We start from the raw sequence: 26,263 nt of genomic DNA on the forward strand, positions 1-26,263 counted from the left end.
CCCAAACTTTCATCCCTTCCTCCTTTTCTACAGCTACCAAACTCTTGTCAGAGAGCCTAGGCCAAGAAACCGGATCTGGCCTCACAGTATCCCCAGTCCATGGGTCACTGCCCAGATCAGCTGCTTCTGTTTACCCAACATGGGCAGAGAAGTGTTCAGAATCTTCCAGAGGATGTTGTGAAATACAAACCCAGCCACAGCTCAATACCATGCATGGGGCCCCAACATCCTTGGACAGAACCTTCTTTCCTAGGTCCCCATATTTAGACCCTAACCTCTAACTCTAGTTTATTGACTTGATGCCCCCATCAGAACTGATCCCCTCCCCAAATCTCCAGCCTTCATACCAATCCCTAGTCCTAACCTGGCACAAATCCCCAACCTTCTTCCGAACAATAACCTCTAGCTGATCCTACACACTAATGCCAAACTAAGACCATAACTGTGACTTTTCTCCAAACAAGAACCCTCAGTCCTCACCCACATCCTAATTGCCAACCTCCCTGACCCAAATGTAGACCTAAACCACTAATATTCCTCAGGTTCTAACACTCAACTTTACCCCACAGAATAACTTTTGCCACCCCACCCACCCCAGACAGTAATCCTTACTCTGGATCCCAAGAACTAACATTTAAGATCAGAGATTTAGAACTGAAGGGAAACATCTAGTCAAATCCCCTTATTTTATAGTGTTTCCCATTTCTGAACTCTGCTGGATGCTGAAATTCTTTTTTCTCTGTTTTCTCCCACTTCCCAGATGTCAAATACAGTTACCCCTTCCATATCCCAGTGGTAAGGGACGTGGTGCTGCTGCAATCTAGAAAAGCCACGTAAAAGTTTTTGGTCCTCCCTTTATACCACAGACGAAGTCTGAATTACTATGGTATTAAAAGATTAAAAGGTTGATATTATACAATACTGTACATATATTTTATGCATTTCTGAGTTTCTAAACTTTTTCTGTATTGTCTGCTGGCCTTTGTATGTCGTCTGCGGCTCCCACAAAACTCCCTCAAAATTTCCATTGAATTTCTTATGCCGACTGATGCTATATCAAAGCCACAATGGGCAGCGTCACAACGTGGAAGGTACGAATCTATACATCTGGCTTCAGTGTCTCGAGCTCTGGTCTCCTCTTTCCAACTGTGATAATTATATGCAAAGCACTTTGCAAATAAAAGTGCTATATAAATGCTAGTGGTTATTTGTATATTTCAAACAGGATGGCCCATAAGCACCGGTTCATTCTCTTTCCTCTCCAAACCCATCCATCTTCCAAACTCCCTTCTTTCCATCAAGGGAACCACCACTCTTCAGCCTCCTCCAGGTTCTTCACTTGGGTGTTGGTCTTGACTCCTCAGTCCCTCTCATCCCATGTATCCAATCAGCTGCCATCACTTTCCATTTCTACTCATACAATCTCTCTGGAATCCATCTTCTTTTAACTCATGCACTTGGTTGAGGTGCATATCAGTCTCTCAGCTAGACCACAGCAATAACCTCTTAATTGTTGCAAATCTCTGCCCTGGACACTCTATCCTCCATGCAACTGCCAGACTAGTTTTCCTTAAGTACAGGTCTGATTATGTCATATTCCCCCTCAAGAAACTTCAGTGGCTCCCTATTTTCTCTAGGATCAAATAGAAATTCCTGCTTCACAAATGAGGGCTTCATAACCTGGTCTTAACCTACCTTTCCAGCCTCATTCTGTATCACTCCCCTTCTTGAACTCCATGGTCTAGTCAAACTGGCCTTCCTACCAATCCTCATCTCTTACCTCCATCACCTTTCCAGTGACAGGCTCCTCCTTACCTTTAATGAGAATTTGCTTCCCTCTTACCTCTACTTTTTAGAATCCATTACTTTTCTGAAGACTCGTCTTCTTCCTACCTGAAGTGTTTCCTCATCTTCCCCAAGGTGCTAGTGCCCTCCCCCGCTAACTACTCTCTCTGTATTTAGCTTTACAGATCTGGCATATATTCGTAGAGATGTATATTACCTCTTCTTGTCCTTGAGGACAGGAATGATTTCACTTTTGTCTTTGCATCTCCAGTTTAACCCAATGCCTGGCACATAGTAGGTGCTTAATAAATCTATACTGATTGATTGGCTGATTAAATATAGTAAAATCAGTAATTTGAACCCCACTAATTCATTCTGACAGGAATGCAATGGCTGCATGTAACTTGAGTTTGGTTCTCTAATCAAATAAAGAATATAAATAAGGACTGTTAAAAATTGATGCAAATGTTTAGGAGAGTAAGGATAGAAATCAGACAATAATCTGACATGCTGATCATTCATTATTCTTATTTTTAAGTAAAGAAGGTTCCAAAGAACTGCCCTTAAGCCAGAAGTTTTTAATCCAGGGTCCCTGAATTTGTGTGTTTGTGTTTTGATAACAGTGTTTCAGTACAACTGGTTTTCTTCCTAATCTTGTGGATTTTTCTTTATGCCTTTAAAAACCTTAATGTGCAGCAAAACTCTTTTGAGAAGGGCCAGGGTAAAAGGAGAAAGAAAGCAGAATAAATAGGAGGGGGAACAGTATGGAGCGGAAAACAGTGAAGTCTTTCACAACGTGACTATCATGGAAGTGTTTCGCATGACAACACATACAAAATTTATATCAAATTGCTTGCCTTCTCAATGTGGGGGCAGAGGAAGGGAGAGAATTTGGAACTCAAATGTTTTAAAAATAAATATTAAAATTGTTTTTACAGGTAACTGGGGAAAATAAATTACTAAATAAATTTTTTAAAAATAAAATTAAAAACAACAAACAAACAAAAAACTCCCTTAATCTGGGAAGGAGCCCACGGGCTTCAAGAGAGTGCCCTAAAAAATCCCTGACACAGAAAAGGTTGAGGAACCCTGTGCTAGGCAAGCTCCGGTAAGCTTTGGTCAAGTTACCACACATATATACATGTATCTGAAAGTAGGAAAAAACTTTGCATCCCCATATTCATGAGATAAGTAGTGATGGTAAAGTGGGAAGTGATGGATTTGAATCCCAGCTCTACCACATCTGGGTTGCGTGACCTTGGACAAGGCACTAAAACTCTTTGGGACTCAGTTCCTTTATCTGCAAAATGAGGGGCTCATCTAAAGCCTTATCTCTAAGGGTCCCTTGCAGCTCTAAATCTATGACCTCATCATCCCAGCTCCTACCATACCCCAACCTCAACCCTGCCATTTCTTTCAAACCTAGCATACAAAAGACTCCTACAAGGCAGAAACAGGTTCCCTTAGGATCCCACAGGCAGCTTGGTGGCGTGGTAGAGAGATCACTGGCCTGGAGTCAGGAAGATCTGAGCTCAAATCTTGCCTCAGATATTTCCTAGCTGTGTGACCTTGGACAAGTCACTTAACCCCAGTCTGCCTCAGTTTCCTCAACTATAAAATGGGAATAATGACAGCTCCTCCCTCCCAGGTTATTGTGAGGGTCAGATGAGATATTTGTAAGGTACTTAGCATGGCACTTGGCACATAGTAGGTGCTGCATAAAGGCATGTTGCCTCTCCATCTGCACTCACATGACTAGCTGCCCCTAAAATGACTACTACTAGGACTTATTCACCAGACCAAATATTACCCCGTGGATGCTTTCAGTCCTGAAATACCCATTCTGGATCCCCTCTTCTATCATCCTGATTGGTGAGTCCCTCACACAGCTCACCATATCTAGGTCTCTTCCAGCCATGCTTCTCCTTACCACCTATTTCCTGGCCAGCTGCCTCCCCACCACTTGAGGAGCCAACACTATACCACGAGGTAGTTTCCACCTCTTGAACCATAATAAAAAAACAACAACACTGCTACCGGGAAGGTACATGTGCTAATCTACTCACATCATCCTTATAACTTTCCAAACCAAAATGCTCCTCCTGGCCAACGCTCACTCTTCTATATGTGGTCTTCTCTCGTTGGAATTTAAGCTCTTTGAGCATAGAGATGGTGGCAGTTGTATATCTGTTTTCCCAGAGCTTAGCAGAATGACTAGTGCATGGGAAGAGCTTACCAATGCTTTCTCGTTCATTCAGAGCTGGACAGTCATAGAGAAGCAGAGACAAGATGCACAAGGTTTTGAGGGAGGGGAGTTGATGAAACGGCCTTCCTTCTGACCAAGGCTAACCCCTCTACCGGTGCAAGTGATCCCATTTCCTCCTGTCTCCTGCACCAGAGGCCCCCTCTGTCAGCCCCACTCTTTCACTTATTCTTTAATCTCTTCCTGTGCACTGGCTCCTTCCCTACTGCCTACAAACATGCCCATGTCTTCCCCATCCTGAAAAAGCCCTCACTTGAGCCTTCCATCCCCACTAGCTATTACCCTATATCTCTTCTGCTCTTTGTAGCTTAACTCCTTGAAAAGGCTGTCTACAGCAGGGACCACCACTTTCTCTCCTTTCACTTTCTTCTTAACCAACCCCTTACAATCTGGCTTCCAACCTTATCCTTCCATAGAAACTGCTCTCTCCAAAGTCACCAGTGATCACTTAGTTGCCAAATCCAATGGCCCTTTTCCAATCCTCATCCCCCTTGACCTCTCTGCAGCCTCTGACACTGTTAGTCACTCTCTCCTCTTTGAGAATCTTTTCTCTCTAGGTTTTCCGGACACAGCTCTCTCCTGGTTCTCCTCCTACTCCTCTGATCCCTCCTTTTCTGCCTCCTTTACTGGCTCCTCATCTAGAGTAAATCCACTCACAGCAGATGTCCCTCAGGTTTCTATTCTGCGTTTTCCTCTCTTCTCCCTTTCTACAACTTCAGTGGTGAGCTCATGAGATCCCATGGATTTATTGACCATCTCTGTGTTGATCTGCCTTTTCTGCCTCAATCCCTCTGACGACCTCCCACCTCACATCTCCAAGTGTCTTTCAAACATCTCAGACTGGATGTCCAGTGATGTCTAAAGTGATTTTCCTAAAATTTAGGCCTGATAATGCCATTCACTACTCAGTCAACTCCAGTGGCCTCTATTGCCTCCAGGATCAAACATAAAAGCCCTTCCCCCTCCTACCTTTCCAGTCTTCCTAATATCTTACTTCCCACCATGTACTCTTCAAACCACTGACACTGGCATCTTGGCTGTTCTATGAACAAGGCACTCTGTGTCTCAGCTCTGGGCACTTTCTCTGGCTGTCCCCTCTGCCTGGAATGTTCTCCATCCTCAACAATGCCTACTATCTTCTCTGGCTTCCTTTAAGTCCCAACTAAAATCTCATCTTTCACTGGAAGTCTCTCCCAGCCCCTCTTCATTCTAGTGCCTCCCATCCATTAATGATTTCCTACTTATGCTGTATATAACTTGCTTTGCATGTCGTGTTCCTCCCCCCCCCCCCCCCCCCATTAAATTGTAGGTTCCTTGAGGCCAGGGACTGTTCTCTGCCTCTTTTTTTTTTTTATCCTCAATGCTTAGCACAGTGCCTAACATATAGGACACTTTTAATAAATGTTTATTGATTGATTCAGGGTCTGAAGAGGAGGGGGAACCAGCATCACAGCGTTGGCTTTTGGGGTCACTTATTTTTAAAGTAATTTATATTTTTAATTCTAACTTTGCTCTGGGGGAAAACGAGATGGGAGGGGGAAAGGAGAGTCTTTGTAGAGATGCTAATGGAGATCCAGCCTCTTCTCATCTCCGTACACTCTTCACACAAAAGGTATAAATACACTGTAAAAATAGGGGAATGAACATGGGAACCAAGAGACCTGGGCTTTAATCCTGGCTCTTTGCTACTGATAACTTATGTGACCACAGGCAAGTCACTTTGGCAAGGTCTTTCTCTACCTCAATAAAATGGATAAGGTTGTACTCCATGATCTCTAAGCACCCTCCACATCTAATATTCTCATTTGTGATTCATGACTCCAGGAAATTACATTTTTGACATAAATAACTGAGTGAAAAATCCAGGCTTTGGGGAATGGTATCTCAAAAGGCACTAAATCCCTGCCTTTACCTAATAAACAACTTCATGGTAAAGATTTCCATCTATACAGGTACCACCAGGAAAAAGTTCTGGTTATTTCCCATGACGCCTTGCTCCTTGGAGTCAGAGACTTCAGGGCAATGAGTGGCAACACTGTCATAGCTGATTGGCCTGGCCCGCTCCTTCCCAGTGTTCCTGGGTAGGGCAGGGGACGGGGGGGGGGACGGGGGGGGGGGGGGGGCAGATGGACACCATCTGCCCTCCCCCAAGGCACTCAGCCAACAGCTGGCTGTGGAGGGTGAGGGACTGTCCATCTTGTAAACCACTTCCTAATGCAGCCCCAAAGGGAACTATATGGGCCGGAAATTCACTAGATACCTCACTCCCTCTCACCAGTATTTCCAAAATGGGGAGCTGAGCGGGCATAAGTTGGCAAGTCTGCCTGAAGTCCTGATGAAGACAACTTTCTAAGGACCTCAAGGACATGCACTAATAATGGTCATGCTAGTGACGGCTCACGTTTCTATCTCCATCTGGGGCTTACTAAACCCTCCTTCTGAGGAATGCAGAAAAAGTATTATTATCCCATTTTTACAGATGACAGAACTGAGGGCTCAGAAGGTGAAATGCTTTATCTAGTCACATCCCCAGAAGGGGTTACAGTCAGGAAACTCAACCTCACTCATAACCGCAGAGAAACCCTCAGGGATTCTTCAACATATTTGCCTGTTTTCCTGATCTCCCTACACCTCTCACCCAGGCCACATTAAGTCAGTGCCTTCCCCAGAGCATCCACTCCCTCCAAAAAAAAGAGTCCTGGACACGGTCCGGAGAGCCTCAGTACAAAGCTGAGGATGAGAGAGAATGGTGGCAGTGGTTGACACCTGCCTCGGTACATTTTCTCCATGTGGGTAGAGGGGCCTCTGACGGTGCCTGTAACCGCACTCCCCAAGGTTTCCTCCCAGCTCTCAGCCACCAACGGTACTCAGCTGCAGCTGATGGGTGCCTTCTCCTCAAGGGGGGAAAGCTGCCTCCTCCATAGCAACCCAAGACACAAGCTCTTCTCCTTGAACACACACCCACTACCATACCACGCACACCAACCACTCATACCTATCCTCACATACTCATACACCATGTCATGCACATACACTCTACATATGACTATAGACATGCCTTACATATAATACCACTCACCACACATCTCCCATACCACTCACCACAAATAGTACCACACATTGTATACTTCCCATACCACAAAGTCATATACTATCCATACATAGCCACACACCACACATATCATATACATGTCACATACTATATACCCCCAAACCACATATCCACACAATCCAAGACCAACTCATATTATATTACATACCCACCCACATACATCACACAAATACCACATATCACACCCCACAGTCACAATACTATTTACTCATACCTACACCATACATCTCATACACATATATTACACACTCCAGATACACCCCACATACAATACCACACCATTTACTATACAATCTTCCACTCACATATACTATACATACATAACCACACATAACAAATACACACATAACATACAACACCAGATACCCAACACAGGCCCACATACCTCACATGTCACACCACATATTCATATAAACATGTACCGTTCATGACATATATATAACAAAACAGACATGCATGCACCCCAAACCACATGCATCTCATACACATGTACCACACACACCTCACATAACCACAGAGACATGGACACCACAGACCCCAGACATATACCATATACTCTTGCACACACTGTAACTCCCATACCATACTCACTTCTCCCACACACACAACACTAAAAGGTAGGAGTGAAACCCTGAGGACAGTGGGAAAGGTATGGGAACTATTGCTCCCTGACTCATCCCAAAAAAACCCTGACTGCCCCATATAAATAGGATTTAAGTGATACCACCCACAGAAAGGACGGACAGAGAAGGAGCAAGCCAGGTCTGCAGCTGATGCTTCTTTCCTCATCATCCTTCCCCTTTCCTGGCCTCCTCTCTAGCCCAGGGTCTGAAGGTTGAAATGTCATCCATACGCTGTCTCTTCCACTCTCTTGAGGCCAGAGACTCCCTTTCCTCACACAGTCCTCCATCTCTATCAGAGACTAAAGACCTCATCCTACCATCCCAGGGATGGAGAACCTTGAACATTGAATTCAGATCCCAGGCTCCTAGCTTTCTTAACAAATCTGAGGAGCTCACACCTCGTGCTGACTGCTTTTTAGATCATAGACCAACAGATCTTGAAGAGATTTGAGAGATCCAATCTAACCTCCTGACTTCATGGAAGAAAACTCTGAAGGCCAAAGAAGGATTGGGACTTCCTCCAGTTCACAGAGCCAGGAGCAAAACGAAGAGAAGACCCCTGATGTCCTAACTTCTCTGCTGAGACATGGGTGCTTCCCTGCACCCCACCTCCCATCTCCTCAGAACTGCTGCATCTGATTCTGTGGGTCCCCCACTTCACTCTGGCCTGGCCCTCGTTCCTGAGGCCAGCTTTGCAAGAAGCTGAAGGAAATGTGGCTTTTGAACTTGGGGGTAAAGTCTCCGTCTGTTCAGTCCAACGTAAGTTTCATCCAGAGTAAGATGGTTCTTTCTCCTTTAAAATTGCAGAACCATAACAGCAGACTGGCAGGAGCCCAAGGGGCCCAGGAGTACTGAGGAATTCTGGGAAGAGTGAAAGCTTGATCACTGCTATTACCACCAGTAATAATAAGTGCTGATCATTTTTATCTAGCACTAGACAAGGGGCTCAGCTGATTTTTGTGTCACAGACCCACTGGGCAGTCTGGTCCGGTGAAATCTATAAACCTCTTCTGAAAATTATAGTTTTATTTCTATGAAATTAAATATACAAAGGGTTACAAAGGAAATCAATTCTACTGAAATATAGTTATCCACTTAAAAAAAAAGTTCACAGATCCCAAGTTAAGAACCATTGCATGATACAGTTTCTATCCCAGGGTTAAAAAGACCTAGAATCAGAAACATAGAAGCTAGAAAGTTGGGCCCTTAGAAATAATCTAGTTCAGGGTTGGGAAACCTGTGGCCTTCAAGGCCCTCAACTACGGCCCTTTGACAATCAATCAGCTTCCCCGCCCCTGAATGCTAGTCTAACTGCCTCCTGGCACAGTTGTAGAAACTGAAGTCCAAAGTGGAGAAGGGACTTGCCTAAGGTCACAAGAAAGTTAGTGGCAAAAAGAACTGGAAATAAAGTAGATTACCAACCATCAGAAATGGCTAAACAAATTGTGGCACATGAATGTAGTGGAACATTACAGGATACAGGCAATGTAAAAAAAAATCAATAAAAAAATCTTTTTAAAAGAAACTTAGTGGCAGGGTTAAGACTAGCACGCCCCCAGACAAAATGTACTAGAAGAGCCCTTATCACTTGGCAAATCCACTCAGTGACTCAGACCCGTCCATTGTGGATGCTCTCACTTTCTGTCCATGTGACGTTCCCAAAGGAACACGTTGATGTGACCTCCATCTCCGTGTCTGTGTGACAAACCTGTGTGCCTATCTAAATGTGTGTGGGTATATGACCATACATCTTTCTTGAGTGTGTATTTCTGTGTCTACGCCTTTCTTACCTCTCCTACAGCTGTATCTTACAACCAACCCCTTCCCTTCACTCACCCTAATTGAGTTCTTCACCTCTTATTGGAACTACTGTAGAAGCCCTGACTCACCTCCCCCTTGTCCAGCCTCCACTGAGCTGAAAGTGAAGATGACATGTCACCATCTTCACTCAATAAACTCCGATGGCTCCCTATTACACTGAGGATCAAAGACAGACTATTCAGTTTGACATCTATATCCCTTCACAGCCTGGCCCCAACTGACCTTTCCAGACTTATTAAACATTATTCCCCTTAATGTACCTACTGTGTCTGATATACTGCATTCCATCTCTGTATCTATTCCTTTGCATGGGCTAGTTCCATTCCTGGAACATGCCCCTCCCACCCCTCTGCCACTGAGAAGTCTTAGTTTCCTTCAAAATCTAGCTCAAGGGCCCCCTTCTACGGGAAATCTTTCCTGATCCTCTTAGCCGCAAATGACTTCCTTCCAAAAATGGCCCTGAGCTTGTATCTTCCTCATGTGTACATATATTCATACATACATATGCACCCTCAAAAATTACCTTTACCTTGTCTATCTCTTCCGTATATGTATACATTCATCCATATATCTAAATATACTCTCAAAAATTACCTTGTATTTTATATTTCTTTTGTGCATAAATATATTGTGCGTGCACATTATTCACACATACATCACACGTACAAATGTGCCTGCACATGCAGTGCACCTACACACAATAAATGCAAACATGTGTATGCATGTATACCTACATGTAAATATGCATGGGCATGCATCTTGTCTCCCCTGATAGTATATAAACCCCTTGATGGTAGGAATTATGTTTTCCTTTGGACACTCAGTGCTTTGCATAGTGCCTGACTAGGAGTCTATAGGTAAGGCCTGTATTCTGGTGTGTGTGTGTGTGTGTGTGTGTGTGTGTGTGTGTGTGTGTGTGCATATCTGGGCATGATCTATTTATGTGTGCCTATGTATGTGTTAGGTAGAGGGTGGCAGAGAGTCCCAAGGCTAATTAACCTCATTAGATAATGAAATTCACATGGGAAAGGGGAAAGAAAGGCTGATCTGATGCTAGCTCTGCATATATCCTTCCCTTCCTCCCTCCCTCCTTCTTCCCTCCATCGTCAGCTCTGTTTGGAGAAGCTGAGGATTCAGCTGCTCAGAGCAAAAGGGAGAAGTAAAGGGGGGAAGTGGGGCAGGGCTGAACCCCTCCCCCCAAGCCTTAGGCCTTGGAGAGCCACACCCCTTCTCCTCCTTTCCCCCTTGCCCATCCCCCAGCTGCCTGAATCACCAGAATGAGACTTTCCAGTGAGGAGCTCCCTGTCTGGCTCTCTGGGCCAATGAACTGTAACCAGCTTGACATCCCTTCTTATGAAGGTCCTGTTCTCCTGCTACAAGCCTAAGCATTCCCAAACTCTCTAAGATTCGCCATTGTCCCTCCCTACATTGACCTCCCAGCTTGGGGTCCAGATTCAGGGCAAGTCAATTCAGCCCCTGGGCTGCAGATCCCCAGACTGCTTTTCTGGTTTTACCTTGGTGGGGTGTACCAATGGTCAACAGGGGAAGGGAGGAGAAAGAAAGGAATAGGGGAAGAAGGAATGAGGGGAGAGGGAGAGAAGAATGATGGGAGAGGAGGGAGGGAGGGGAAAGCACCCTGTAAACTTCTTTCTGATGAAGATAAAGGTGTTAACACTGTCCTAGTTTGAGAGACAGGATGTAGTGACAGGGGTGTCAGTTGAAGTATTTAGTATTTTGGGAAAATTGTAGTTGAAAGAGCACACAGCACTAGGATCTGGTGGCCTGCCACTCATTGACTGTGTGATCTCAAGAGACACGATTGTTCTGGGAGTCAGTTTCTCCATCTGTAAAATGAGAGGGTTAGACTAGAATGATCTCTCAGGTCCCTCTCAGCTCTGCTAATCTGTGAATCTGTGAAAAAGCTTTAATGTATGTGACAGCTTTTTGTTTCATTCTCTGTGTTCTTTCCACAGAAGAAGGAGTGAGATTATGCTAAATTAGACTGTGGGTAGAAGGCCCAAAGCCCACCCACAGAACAGAGCTTCTGGACTGGCAGAAAGTGAGCCAGGGATAGAGTCGAGTCCAAAGCGCTCAGGTAGGCTTATCTCAAATCAGTACTGGGTGTTCTGGGACAGCAGATGTCCTTCTCTTTGGCCTGGAGGGGCAGAGGAAGGGCTCCAGGCCAAGAAAGAAACATGGGGCCAAGCATGGTAAGGGGGATAGAGGGGGGTTGCTTCACCCAGCCAGCTCTGAATGGTTTTCTTAGATAGCACTCTTGTGTGTTTGTGTACGTGTACAACCTTACCCTTGACAGCTCTGTTACAAATCTTCTTCCTTGTGCCAAACACCCAGAAAAGAAGGGAAGAAAGGGCCAGGTGACAGAAGTGGGGACCACGAAGTGGAGAGCTTACTGACAAAGTTTCCAGTTGAGTAGGAAGGAGAATCTGAGAGAAGAGCAAACCTCTCTAGGTAATACTAGGGAAGGGATCGAGGCCCCAGAAAGTTGACATGACTAACAAAGGCCCCACTTTAAGCTGCCCTCCACACCAAGCATCCCCCCCATATGTGGAAGATACATTAAAACCCTTGGGAACTAGGATATAAATGCATCCCCAAATCTAGAGAGATGATATTAGGGAAAGGAGAGATGGGAACAAGACAGAACTAGTCCAGGAAGACTTCCTGGAAGAAAGAGAACTGGGGCAGTTCCAGGCAAAACTGCAGAGTAGCAAGTGTAGAAATTCTGATCTCCTTGTCCCTATCTTTCTGCTCTTCTCGAACCCCCTGCTCATGAAATGTTCCATAGATTGGGCCATAGCTTAATGGAATGTCTTCCCTAAAGGGATTAGCAAAAGGTCCTGCAGACAGTAGGTGCTTAATAAATGTTTGTTAAATGAGTGAATGCAAGCTTCTGACAAATTCATCCATTCTGAGCTTTTAGCAATATGATATGCCACTCTTAGGATTAAACTAAATTAGCATTTCCCCAAAGCATCCTGGAAAGGGTAATGCTGAATCCACAGAAACTGGTAATCGATGAATTGGTCACGGTAAATGGATGAAATGGTAATGGCAGAATTCATAGCAATGGTGATAGGCTGGTGGAGGAAGGATATGAGTGTGCCACCCTTCCCATGGTCTCCTTCAAATTGCATTCCACCCCAGCGGCCCCCCTTCCCCACCTCTTTACTTTTGCTCACTCCTCTTATACTGCGGGCCAGCCTAGGGGGTGGGTAACATGACTGACGGGAACAAAACCAGCTAACAAGGCATTCTGACAGTCAGCAGACCAGGGCTGGAGTGCTTCCTTTGGCATTAAGTCACTCTATGGCCTCCAGCAAATAATGTCCCTTCTCTGGGCTTCAAGTTCCTTTTATGTTCAGTGGGAAACTTGGTCTCTGCTTTCTAACTGTAAGTGTCTAATCCTAGGATGATAAGGTTCTAACACTCTATGAGTCTAGCATCCCCCAAAATACAGACCATCCCTCAGATACAGGACTCACCCCCTCCCTCCCCAGCAAAGGGGACCTGCCTAAGGTTCCTTTGCTTACATGGTTAGAGAAGTAGAAACTAGGGGCCACAGAACAGTGATGAATGCAGTGGTCTGCACCGACCAAAGGGTAATATGTCATCTCAACAACACCCTCCTCTTTTTCCTTTTATCCTTCAATCCTCCATCCTTCTCCTCTCTGGTCTACAACCTCCTTCCTCTAAATCAGTGCTTGGAAATCCTGAGGAGCAAGACTAACACATAAATGTACCCCAAATCTGTAGAGATGATATCAGGGAGATACTGGAGCAAGAACCAATCAAAGAAGCCATATATCAAACACAAACTGCCTGAAAGTGACATTAGGAGGACACCAGCCTCCTAAGCCCAGCCAGCCAATTCCACACCCATCCCAGTCCTCAGCCTGAGCTAGCATCCTAGGGTCCGACACTCTCCACAGGCTGGTGACACGGCCTGATTCCCCAGAGGGCTGGTCTTTGACATTAGAGGTGCAGCAAAGAAGAAACAACGAGAGAGCAGAATGGCTCAGGGACTGAGGAGGCCCCTGGATCCTCATTACCTGTCGTTCCTGACTAGGGTCTCACTCTCTGTCCAAGGTCCTTATGTAGCAGGTGATTCTGAGGAATGAGAAAGATTCCCGGACTGATGCTAGGTGAGACCAAAGGGCATCCAATCCCCACCAGACCTGCAGGGCCAAGACAGAAAGAGGGCGGTCACATAACCACTACAGAAATGCCTTCTGAATCTACAAGGAGAGGGACAGAAAGGGAACCAGACTAGGAGCTGGGAGATCAGGGTTTTTTCTAGTCTTTTTTCTGCGGCTGATTTGCTGTGTGACCTTAAGTAAGTCATTTACCTTCACTGTCTCATTTGATACATCTATAAAATGAGGATGGTCAAATTAGATAAAATGATCCCTTTTTTTGGTCATGGTCCCCTTTTACCTTCTAATGAAGCCTATGGACCCCTTAGAATGTTTTAAAATACATAAATTAAAATACATAGGATTACAAAAGAAACAATTCTATTGATGTCTATCTGTCTGTCTAGCTAGCTAGCTAGCTATCTAAAACAAGTTCATAGACCCCAAGTTAAGAACCCCAAAGTTAAGAACCCCAAAAGTTCCCTTTTGATTCTGATGACCATTCTATGGTGCCAAGTCTTTAATAAACACCCGCTAGGACCGCAACCCTATACTAGGCATTAAGGGAGAGACAAAGACATATAAACCAGGATCCTTTCTCTCTAGGAGCTCCAGACAGGCTAGGGAGAGAAGGTGGGGCAGTTAAATGATCCTCACAGCCATCCCCAAAGCCACAGAGACATTTGTTCACCTGTCCCCTTTGCCCTAGTCCAAAAGGCCACAGACCCAATCCCAGGGGCACAGCTGTATTCACTGGCTTAATATTTTTCCTTTTTTTAACTTTAAATTATTTTAACTTTTAATTTAAATTCTAATTATCTCTTCCTGTTAAATGGTGTCAGTGCCCTGCAGCCATAGCCCAGAATAGTCTACTCTCCATCTTTCAGGGCTTAGTAACCCAATGTGCAGATTACCTAGAGATCTAGTTTCCCTTCCTGGGGTTAACTTCCCTTCATCATTCTCTTAGTAAGCCAAGCAAAGAGATTCTGGGAGCATGGATTTAGAGCTAGAAAGGGTTATAGTCCAATTATCTAGATTTGAGGCCAGAATAGATAACTTTCCCCAGGTTACTCAGGTAGTAAAGTGGAGGGCTGGAATTTGAACCAAAATCCTGGGACCAGTGCCCTTTCCACCATATCATGCTGGCTCCGGTCTACATCGCCCTTGGGGCCTAGGGTAAGAGACGCAAGAAGAAAGGAGGACAGGAATCTCAGACAAAAACCAAGACCAGAAGCAAATCTTGATATAGATTATTTTATGTGTCTGGTTTTCCCTGTCTTCTATATGCCTTGCCCCTATCTCCTTATTGCCACTCACATCACAGCCATCCTAGGCAGGTCCTCATTACTTCTTTCCTTGACTATCTCAAGAGCCTATCTATTGGTCCCCCTGTCTCCAGTCTTCTCCCTCCCCCACCTCTATTCCCTCCTCCACACAGCTGTCAAATTGGAATTCCCAAAGTGCAAATTGGACCATGTGACTTCCCTGCTCCAGATGTCTTATTGGTTCCCTATTGCCCCAAATGGTGAAATCCAAACTCCTCTCTTTGGTTTTTCAGTCCCGTCACAATCCAGCTCCAACTTACCTTTCCAGGCTGACTTCACCCTGCTCCTCTCAAAGGCTTTTTTCCAGCCAAACTGGCTTTCTGTTTGTTCACCTAACTCGTAACACTCCATCCTCCACCTTGATGCCTTTGCACAGGCTGTTCCTAAAGCCTGGAATGTACTGGCCCCTCATCCTTGAAATTGCTAGCTCCTTTCAAGGTCAAACTCCAAAGATGCCTCCTACCAGAGGACTCTCCCTATCCCTTGGGTCAGCTGAGGTCTTCCCCAGGCCCCAGGAAATGACTGTATTTATTTATCTGTGTAGAAGTTTCCTCCCTATAGAGTCTAACTAAGTTCATCAAGGGCAAAGACTGCTTTGTTTTTCAATTTTGACTATCCTCAGACCATGGGTAGAACCTAGAAAATTGTGGCAGGGTTAGTCCAGGCCTGCAATTTCATAGGCATGTTGAAAGTCCTTTTTATTAATGCAGATCCCAGGCAATAAGCATTAAGCAGCTACTATGGGTGAGGCACCATGATGAATGATAGGTATATAAAGAAAAGTAAAAGGCAGCCCTTACCCTCAAAGGGAGAGCTAGGTGGCATAGTGGATAGAGCACAGAGCCTAGAGTCAGGAGCACTAAGTTCAAATACGGCTCAGACATTACTAGCTGTGTGGCCCTGGGCAAGGGCACTTAGACCTGTTAGCCTCAGGTTTCTTGTTTGTAAAAATGAGCTGGAGAAGGAAATGGAAACCATTCCAATATCTTTGCCAGGAAAAACCCAAATGGGGTCACAAAAAATCGAACACACTGATCAACAACAACCCTTGAAAAGCTCACAATCTAATAAGAGAGACGACATGCAAGCAAATATATAGAAAAACACTATATACAGGAGAGATAGGAAATAATCAACAGAGGGGAGGTTCTATAATGAAGAGGGAGCAGGAAAGATTTCCAGTAAAAGGTGGGATTGTAGGTGGGCCTTGAAGGAAGCCAGTGGATGGCAGATGAGAAGAGGCAAGATGTCTATAGAGCCCTCCTGAATCTGAGGCCACCTCTCTTTCCCCTACACTATGTTTAATGCTCACTGAACTGTGTGAGTGATCCTCAGAGGCTAATCCAAACCTTTCTTAATCCTTCCCTCCAAGACAGGTCAGAGGCCAGAGGTAGCACACTGAAATCTCCACCAGAGAAGCCACTTTCTCCAAGCATTGTGATCACACAGGAACGCATGGGTTAATGCACATACATGTACACACAGTGTCATTGTTCCACACACACTCACTCCCAGAATAAAGCAGAGTCACACTCTCTCAGAGAGTGAGTATCATACACTAATACAGCAGGCATTCGCAGAGTCATGCACACACACACACAAGCAGACATACCCACGCAGTAACAGTCACTCAATCACGCACAGTCACAGTCACATTCACTGCCTCCCACACATTCGCCCTCTGCTGGCCTGTCAGTAGGCACTCTGGTTCAAACTATGTCTACCACAAGGAAGCCCAAGTGACCTGGGTCTCCACCTCTCAGTGACCTGGTCACAGCTGGCTACAGCATGTCTGAGGAGATGCTGGGGGGAAAAAAGAAACCATACTCCCATACACACACACATACACACACACACACACAGTCAGGTGGATATACGTATAATTTCACCATGTAGTGTCTGCACAGATAAACTGCCCCCATATCTAAACCCCCAGCAGGATTCACAGACACAGGAGACAGACACAGACAGAGGGAAGTCAGAATCACATTGGACACAAGGAATTGGGGCACAAAGAGATGGGACAGGGAACAGGCACAGAGACATGTAGGACAAACAGAGTGACAGTATTCACACAGCAACAGAAAGAACAGATGCAGAAAAATGCAGACTACCTAGAGGTAGATGGAGACACATAAAGAGATTTTACAGGAAGGACCCTCTCCCCAAAAAAAATCCACTTGGATGGTAGTGAGAAACTCCCTTGCCATAACTTTTTCTCAAAAAAGTCTCTCCTGCCAGTCAGGGGAGAAAGCCACGGGAGGGAGGGAGGATGTGGAGGTGAAGGGAAAAGACGGTCAGAGGATGGACTCTTTTTCTCCACTCTTTTTCTCCACTACCCACCAAACCTTAGAAATTCAAGGGGTGGATGACTTCTGTGTGTCCGAGTAGATGGGTTCATTCTCTAAACCCTTCCCAAACACGCAGGCCACTCATCAAATCAAGAAGTGTCCAGGGTTCCCTTCCAGAGGTTCCCTCTCATCTGGCATAGGATGAGCTTCAGATCTACTGGTCCAGCTGAGATGGGGGAGAGAGTACAACTGTCCCTTAAAGTTCAGGAAAGGTGATGACAGGAAGATGGGAGACAGGGACAGAGAAAGACAGAGTCTAGGGCACAGAAAGGAGAAAGAAATGAATGAAGGAAAAAAGAGACCCCAGAGGCAAGAGGATAAGGGATGTAAAAGCAGGTAGTCAGCCAAATTAAGGCTCTTCTCTCCCTTTGTCCTGATGGGAAAAGGAGTCAGAAATAAGATAGGGAGGACATTATGTAGCTGGAAGGAGGGCAGAAGTAGAAGTGCTAGGATGGAAGGGACATCAGAGGAAGGGTGGGAACACAAAAGAGAGGGCAGAGAAAGGAAGAGAAGCCAGAGGGGATAAGGGACAGAGTGGTAGGCGGGACAAGACAAGACCAAGCAATAAATGAAAAGACGTGGCAGGAGAAACACCAGGAATGGTTGACGATGAATGAGAAGGGGAATAAGTGGATGTGGGGATGACAGAAGGAGGCCAATGGATGTGGGCTGATGGATAGAAGTAAGTGGAAAGAGGATTACAGACAAGATGACAACGAATGAGGGGCATCAAAATACTGGGATGATGGAACGGGGATATTGGGTAGGGTGAATAGGGATGGTGCTTTTGGGGGACAATGATGGGGGAGATGAATGTGGGGTACAATAAATGAGGGGATTATGGACGAGAAGATACGCATGGAAGATGACAAACGGGGGTGGAGAGTGGGAAATGCCCCATGAAGCAGTTCCCCTGGAGACAGACAGAGAGACAGAGACAGAGACAGAGAGACAGAGAGAGACAGAGAAAGAGAGAGACGGGGAGAGAGACGGAGAGACGAGGAGGGGGAGATAGAGAGAGACAGAGAGAGAGACAGAGACAGAGAGACAGAGAGAGACAGAGAAAGAGAGAGACGGGGAGAGAGACGGAGAGACGAGGAGGGGGAGAGACAGAGAGACAGAGAGAGAGAGTGTTCCTCAGTCAAGTGACAGAGACAGAAGGAGAGGTGCCGAGGAGACCCGACCACGGGAAAGGACGGTCACTGGGAAGGCAAGGCAGCGGCGGCCATCGGCCACGGGGTGGTCGGCTTGGGGCAGTTTCAGAAGGGACACGAAACTCCCCAAGTCCAGAGCCGGGAGGCTGGTAGCCCGGACTGCCCTGGAAAGACCCGAGTTCGTCTCCCAAGCCCAGGTCCGAGGGGTGAGGGGTTCTCGGCCCCTCTCCCGGTTCTCTCCCACCTCCTCACCTTCCGTAGCCAACAAAGGGGGTGCCTCTGCTGGGTGAGGGGTCTCTCCAGGCCCGGCAGCCTTCCTCGTCTGAGAGCGGTCTCTCCCGGTCACCGCGGTGGGAGGGGGCCCCTCACGATCTGGGTCTAGGAGGAGGGGGTGGACGAGGGTCGGGGTGCAGAGCCTCTCCTCCTAGTTCCGGGGACAGGATGATCTGTCTCTGGGTTCCAGGGGAGTCTCGCAGCCCCCAGGCTCTCGGCGCTCGGTGGGGCGGGGACCGAGAGGGCGAAGTCTCCGGCTCTCCGCCTTGGGGTGCGCCTCGGCGCTCTGGGAGGGGGGCGGGAATCTCTCGGTCCTCCGCAGGTCGGGGGCGTCCGCCCGTGGGTGTCTGGGGAGGGGGCAATCGCTGGGTCCCCAGGGGGACTTGGCCCAGTCGCCGGAGGCCCCTCAGCCCCGGGAGCTGGGGGGAGCCGAGAACTTCGGGGTCCTGGGGTCTCTCCGCCCCAGCAGGGGGGGATCACTCCGTCCGGGTCTCCGGGGGGACCCAGGGGTGGCAGGCTATCTTCGGCTCCGGGGCTGGGGGGAGAGGGACGAGGGACTGGGTCCCTCGGGTGGTGAAGGGTTAGGGCGCAGGATCGCTCTGCGCTGGGGCCGGGAGCTCCTCTCCGGCTCGGTTCCGGGCCGACTCCGCCGCTCCGGGGGCCTCCGGCTCCGGGTACAGTCACACAAGGAAGTGCGGAGCGAGGGGCGGGGCGGCCCAGACCTCACCCAGGTGCTGGGAACCCCGGCGGCCCGCCCAGTTCCGCCCAGAGCCTCCCGGGGCCGCCTCCGAGGCGCCCCGCCCTCTTTCTCCCGCTCCTCGGCCCAGGTCTCCCTCCCTGCCTCTGCGGCCGCCCCGCCCCTCCAGGCAGGGCTTCGTACTTTGTGTGTCTTGTAGAAGTGCGAGTGTGTGTGTGTGTGTGTGTGTGTGTGTGTGTGTGTGTGAAGGGTGTGAGTGTGAGTGCGTGTGTGTAAAGGGTGTGTGTGTGATGGGGGGGTGTGTGTGATGGGGGGGTGTGAGTGTGTGTGAAGGGTGTGTGTGACTGTGTGTGAAGGGTATGAGTGCGTGTGTGTGTGATGGGGGTGTGTGTGCGTGTGTGATGAGTGTGTGTGAAGGGTGTGAGTGCGTGTGTGTGATGGGAGTGTGTGTGCGTGTGTGATGAGTGTGTGTGACTGTGTGTGAAGGGTGTGAGTGCGTGTGTGTGTGATGGGGGTGTGTGTGCGTGTGTGATGAGTGTGTGTGAAGGGTGTGAGTGCGTGTGTGTGATGGGAGTGTGTGTGCGTGTGTGATGAGTGTGTGTGACTGTGTGTGAAGGGTGTGAGTGCGTGTGTGTGATGGGGGTGTGTGTGCGTGTGTGATGAGTGTGTGTGAGTGTGTGTGAAGGGTGTGAGTGCGTGTGTGTGTGATGGGGGTGTGTGTGCGTGTGTGACTGTGTGTGAAGGGTGTGAGTGCGTGTGTGTGTGATGGGGGTGTGTGTGCGTGTGTGATGAGTGTGTGTGAAGGGTGTGAGTGCGTGTGTGTGTGATGGGGGGGTGTGTGCGTGTGTGATGAGTGTGTGTGACTGTGTGTGAAGGGTGTGAGTGCGTGTGTGTGAAGGGTGTGTGTGACTGTGTGTGAAGGGTGTGAGTGCGTGTGTGTGAGATGGGGGTGTGTGAGTGTGTGTGTGAAGGGTGTGAGTGCGTGTGTGTAAAGGGTGTGTGTGTGATGGGGGTGTGTGAGTGTGTGAAGGGTGTGTGTGACTGTGTGTGTATGATGGGGGGTGTGATGGGGGGGGTGTATGATGGGGGCTGTGAGGGTGTGAAGGGTGTGTGTGTGATGTGCGTGTGTGTGCGTGTGTGATGAGTGTGTGTGAGTGTGTGTGAAGGGTGTGTGTGACTGTGTGTGTGGGAATGTGATGGGTGTGTGTGAATGTGTGATGAGTGTGTGTGCGAGTGTGTGGGTATGTGTGAAGGGTAGAGAGTATCTAGCTTCTCCGAGAATGAGGATGAATCCTCTGTCAGGAATTCTTCTGAGTTTCCCTCCTCCTTTCCTTGTATCAATCCGCAGTCTCTGTGTGTCTCTAAGTCCATCCTCACCGGTTCCCCTCCATGTTTTGGTTTCTGTCACTGTCTTTCTAGCTGTGTGTGTGTTTCCCTTTATATCTGTCTTCTTTGCCCCTTCTTTTTTCCAATGGCTATCTCTGTCCCGTTTTCAGATCATAGCACCATACATCTGTGAGGGACCTTAAAGACCTTTCTCCCCGTCTTTCTTTTTCTTTGAATATGCTTATCTCTGTGCCATCTCTCTTCCGTTGGTCTCTTCTACCTTCTCCCCTCGTACCCCCACCCCAGTCTCTCTGTGACTGTCTTACTAATCATTTTCTCTGTCTCTGTCTGTCTGTCTGTCTCTCTGTGTCTCTGTCTCTGTGTCTCTGTCTCTGTCTGTCTGTCTGTCTCTCTCTCTCTCTCTCTCTCTCTCTCTCTCTCTCTCTATCTATCTTTCTATCTCTCTCTCTCTGTCTTTTTCTCCCCATTCCCTGTCCCCACACACCAGCTTGGTGAGGGACAATTTATTCCCATCCACTTGAAGATGGTCTCACCTCAATTTTGAGAATACAGGGAGGGAATGAAGGGGAATCACAGTTTTCTGCTCACTGTTCCTCTCTCCTCCTGGCTGCCAAAAGATTCCTGAATCCACCATCTAGGTCTCAGAGATAAGTACTCCAGTCTTCTCGGTGTGCTCGTCCCTCCCCCCATCCCACAACCCCAAACAGAATTCAGACTTAATTATGGTGATTCTGGGAGGGGACATGGAGACCAGAAGGGTGGAGATTTTATCCTAATTTTGTGGGGGGAGAGGTTTTGTCCATTCTTCAAATCCCACCTCCTCCATGAATGATGAATCCATTCCACCGTGAACTGAGAATTACAAAGTCATGGAATGTTAGAACTGGAAGGAACCTTGGAGAGCAGCCCAATTATTTTACAAATGAGAAAACTCAGACTCAGAGAGAGGAAGTGACATGACCAAGGACTCTTCTCCCTGAGCTTTCACAATACTTTGCTATTTTACTTTCTTGCATCTCCCTGAGTGCCTATGTTGAGGAGCTAGACATGCAGTAAGTATTCAGTAAATCTGCTTATGTTCAATTGATTGACTGCACTGAAAGTAAGGGAAGGCACAATGCTCAAAGAATGGTGGCATCCTGTGGGCAGGCGTATCCAAGCCCATGTTTAGGTCACTGGACCATCTTGGGGCTGAAGATTAGCGACGTGTCAAGAAGGTTGAGGAAGGGCCAGGTATTATCCCAATTGTTTTGGGGGGTGGAGATGGGCATGGGGAACAGAACACCACCTTGACATGTAGTCATAAGCCTCTAGGGCCAATCTGCCTCAGACAGGGAAGGACAGAAACCTGGGGATGGAAGGAAATACCTACTCTGAGTCAATCAGATCAACCCTGAGTAGGTTAGGCTGTGCAGGGGCTCAGGCCTCTAGGAAAGGGACCTCAAGGCAGGGTTTTCCCCCAGTTTCTCCTCCCCTTGTTCCCTTTACCCAAGTCACAGGACTCTTGCCATTGAAGAGAAAAGCATGGCTGGATAACTTTGAGGGTAATAGTGCTTGTCCCAGGGCACCTATGACTCCTCTAGGAAAAGTTCTGGAATCTGACCTTTCCTAGGGATTGGGCTAGCCTGGAACCTCAAGGTCCCTCCCAGCTTCTCTCTCCTTTCTTTTTCTTTTTCTTTTTCATTTTCTCTTTTCTTTTTCATCTCTTTTGTAGGAATGCGCTCTGGCTTCCTCACTTCCCTTCAGCTTTCTCCTAGCAACTGCAGCTTTACATCTCAGCAAGAGTTTACAGGTAATAGGACACCTTCCCACTTCATTCATACCCCCTCCCCCATTCCCACCCCACCTTGAACATCTCTGCTCCATGTGCAAGGAAAACAGCTCTGACCTGAACTGTGTGAAATTTTTTAAGTGGCCCAATCTGGGGCTAGGGTTTCTTTGACTGCAACTTTTCAATTGGTCAATAGCTTGTATGGGATGTAGATCCCATAGGTCATTCCCAACGAAATAATCCATTGAGAAATGGGGTGACTTGATATTTCAGCCTCCTTTGTCCATGGAGACTTTTAATATGAATCAATGACTTATTTTTTTTTCCCAGGATCTCTGTCCTTGGTAGAGATCAAGAAGATTCCAGAGAGGACTCTCCCAAGGTGAAGTAGAGGACTGCACAGGATGACTTTTATAGCCATTTGACATCACTGGTCTAATAGTCAGATCATGTGAGTCTGGGTTAAATGTCTTCGTGTCTCAGTTTTCTTGTCTGTACAGCGAGGGCAATAATACTTGCCTTGCAAATTCCCTAGAGCTGTTGTGAGGAAAGCCCTCTAGAAATGGGAGCTTTTTATTTAAATCACTGCCATTGTCCTCATCAACATTCTCAACCAATTTTTACTGAGCTAACCAATATTTGCAGAAATAAATAAAACCCATTCTCTACCATCAAGAATCTTAAAAGCTATGGCGGACAACACAACCTACATTAAAAGATAGCTTGTGCTGCTAGGAACTCTATGGCAAGGATCAAAGGAGAGTTACAGCCAATAAGTACATCAGTAGCTGGGAGGAGGAAGAGCTCACTGAGAGCTGGTTGGGGCTGATGAGGGAAGGCTTCATGAAGGAAGGTGAGTCATAAGTGGAAGCCTTGAAGGACAGGTAAAACTTAGATGGGGGGGTGGTGTTAGAAGAACAGCATGGAGCTGTTGAAGAAACTAGATATCTTTGTTTCCCTGGAGGAAACTTGAGGGGACACGATAACAATCCAAGTATCCCAAGATCTCTCATAGGGGAGGGATATCTGACTCATTCTGCTTGGCCCCAGAGTAAATCTGGGAGTAATGATTAGAAGTGGCAGAGAGGCAGATTTGAAGTCATTGTAAAGGAAAAATGAAAAACTAAAACCAAACCTTACAATAAGAGCTACACATGAGCAGAACCAGCTACCTTGGGAGGTCGAAGGTTCCCTGTCTCACTAAAAGCCTGCAAAGAGAGGCCTGATAACCACTTGTCAAGGATGTTCTACAGGGGGAGTCAGGAAAATCTGAATTCAAATCCTGCCTTAGACACTTACTAGCTATGTAACTCTGAGTAGGTCACTTCCCTCAGCCCTGATTTCTTCATCTGTAAAATGAAGGGATCCCCTTCCTAGGATTCCTGTTCAGGCATAGATTGGCCTAGATGACCTCTGAGGGCCCCCAAACATTTTGTGATTCTTTGGAGGGAGGCCACTAGCAACTCTTCTCTGGACAGAGGACTCCTATTCACTACATCTTCCCCTTGGAGGTTGGGGGTGGGGAGTTGGAAGATAAGGGAAGGATGGGCTAGAAGAAGCACCTTGAAGAGGAAAGGGTTTGGATTTGGAGGGAGGATGGCTCCTAACTCTGCTACTTACAACCTGTGCAATGATGGTCAAATCACGATGCCCCAAGTTCCTCATCTATAAAATGGGGATAGAAATATCTACCTTCAGAGGGTAACCGCGGGGATCAAATGAGATCATAGGATCATAGATTTAGATGTGGAAGGGATCTTAGAGTCCAACCCCATCATTTTACAGATGTGGAAACTGAGGTCCAAAGAGTTTAAGTAACTGATCCAAGGTCACGTAGACAGTAAGTAGCAGAGCTGAGATTCAAACCCAGGTCCTTTGACTCCAACCATTCTCTGCCCAATCACCTCCATTCCCATGCATTCCCCACCCCTAGTGTACCACTACCACCAAAGTCCTGGACTAAGACAGGGTCAAGATGTGAGACAAAGGAAATGAAGAAGACAGCAGCCCCAGGCCGATGGGGCAGGTAGAACAACTCCTATTACCAGTCCAACAAGGATCAGCATTGATCCTTCAACTCTACACCTCTTCCTCCTTGTCCAGGTGCTGAGCTGGACATATAAAAGATGTGAAAATCTTCATGCAGTTCAGCTTTCCACTTCAGAGCCAGAGAGCCAAGTGAATCCTGGGATAGTCCTCCCAAGTCAGTCTTGATTGGCTCCAAGATGGAGCTGGCAACGTCAATCTTTCCTTATTTCTAGGTTTCTTTCTGTTCTTCATCTTTGTCTCTGTTTCTGGCTCTGTTCCTGTCCCAGTCTCTGTCTCTGTCCCTGTCTCTGACTTTTTCCATTCCTGTCCCTATGTCCAACTGTCTGTTTTTCACTATGTGTCTGTCTTTCTGTCCCCATCCCTGTAGCACTTGGGGAAGAAGGATGGTCAAGGATGAGATGGCTAATGCACCAGGGCTGGGATGTTCCCAGAACCTGTGCCAAGATGATAATGTTTGGGCCAGAGGAATCAGTGACAGGACCATAATGAAGACAGTCTGTCAACTCTGAGGAGGGGCCTCTGTGAAGAAAGGGATTATCTGGTGTGAGACCCAGACTGAATCCCCAACGAGAGAAGAAGATTGCTGCTGAATCCAACACTGGGAGGAGAAGCTGATATTTTGTATAACGAAATGATGTCTCATATTTGACCCTAAGCCAACCTGAGAGTAATCGCCCCAGACATAATACTGAGACTAAAGATGGGTGCTTGGGAGGTGTAAGGGGAGAGGCCTTGACTGACAGATAAATAAAATAAAACAAGTTACTCAAGGCCACATAACTCAAAGCTATTCCAAAAGAGGCATCTGGACACAGAATCGGGTCAGTGTCTGCAGACACTGATTGTAGTACGGTCTCTGCTGCTAGTGTATTGTGTGACCAAGGGAAGGTTTTCTTAGTGCTCTGGGCCTCAGTTCCCCATCTGTTAAAAGAGAAGGTCCAACTGGAACATCTCTTCAGGGTCCCTCCTAAATCTTATCTTCTATGACTCAATGAACGAACAAGAAAGACAGGGTGGCCACTTGGAGGAGGATTTCCTAATGGTGGAGGTTTGGGACCTTCCCAGGAAAGCTCTTAGCTTAAGATTTTCCTTATACTGCCAACCCCCAACCTGGGTTTCTTCATCCACTTTGTATGTTTCTTGTATATACCTATAAATGTACACATTGCCTCTCACTATTGAGAGAAAACTCTTTAAGGTCAGAGAAGGCCTACTCTTTGACTCTCACCTCCCCCCCCAAACAGTGCCTGGCACATAGTGGGTCCTTAATAAATGCTTTTTGATTGATTGTCCGGCCCAAAGGTCATATACAGATCCTTCCCCACTTTGGACCCTAGCCCATTTGCTTCCTTCTAACCTTGAATTTCTGAAAACCTCTGTGCTTCCCTCCCAAGAACAAAAAGTTTGATGAGGGTAAGGAAGGCTATTTGTGGACAGGGCTGTTCACTGGGGCTTCTCGTGTATCAGAAAATGATCCTTCACTGACACACAGCTGCCCAAGCATTATCTCTCTTTGGCCCAGGACTGACTCCTGGGTT

At 47.0% G+C, this 26,263-nt stretch overlaps 1 protein-coding gene and 1 long non-coding RNA gene across 3 annotated transcripts in view; one reads left to right on the forward strand and one right to left on the reverse strand.

The window, feature by feature from the left end:
- The window catches only part of PRKCD (protein kinase C delta), a 55,994-nt gene extending 36,350 nt beyond the window's left edge, over positions 1-19,644 (reverse strand). Inside the window, exons 1-2 of one of the 2 annotated variants that reach the window (XM_072649520.1) lie at positions 18,841-19,644; positions 13,675-13,800 (exon numbers count right to left, since the gene is read on the reverse strand). The gene's annotated coding sequence lies outside the window, so the exon portion shown is untranslated. The remainder of the gene's footprint in view (positions 1-13,674; positions 13,801-18,840) is intronic. The other variant, XM_072649528.1, reaches the window with a different exon arrangement.
- A 2,972-nt stretch (positions 19,645-22,616) lies between these two features.
- On the forward strand, positions 22,617-23,346 carry LOC140530184 (uncharacterized). The gene is made up of 2 exons (XR_011975835.1): positions 22,617-22,697; positions 23,007-23,346. It is a non-coding gene; the product is annotated as an uncharacterized lncRNA (long non-coding RNA).
- The last annotated feature ends 2,917 nt before the right edge of the window (positions 23,347-26,263 follow it).

This window comes from Notamacropus eugenii, chromosome 1 (assembly GCF_028372415.1).
Source record: "Notamacropus eugenii isolate mMacEug1 chromosome 1, mMacEug1.pri_v2, whole genome shotgun sequence".
In the NCBI taxonomy this organism is placed as follows: Eukaryota; Metazoa; Chordata; class Mammalia; order Diprotodontia; family Macropodidae; genus Notamacropus; species Notamacropus eugenii.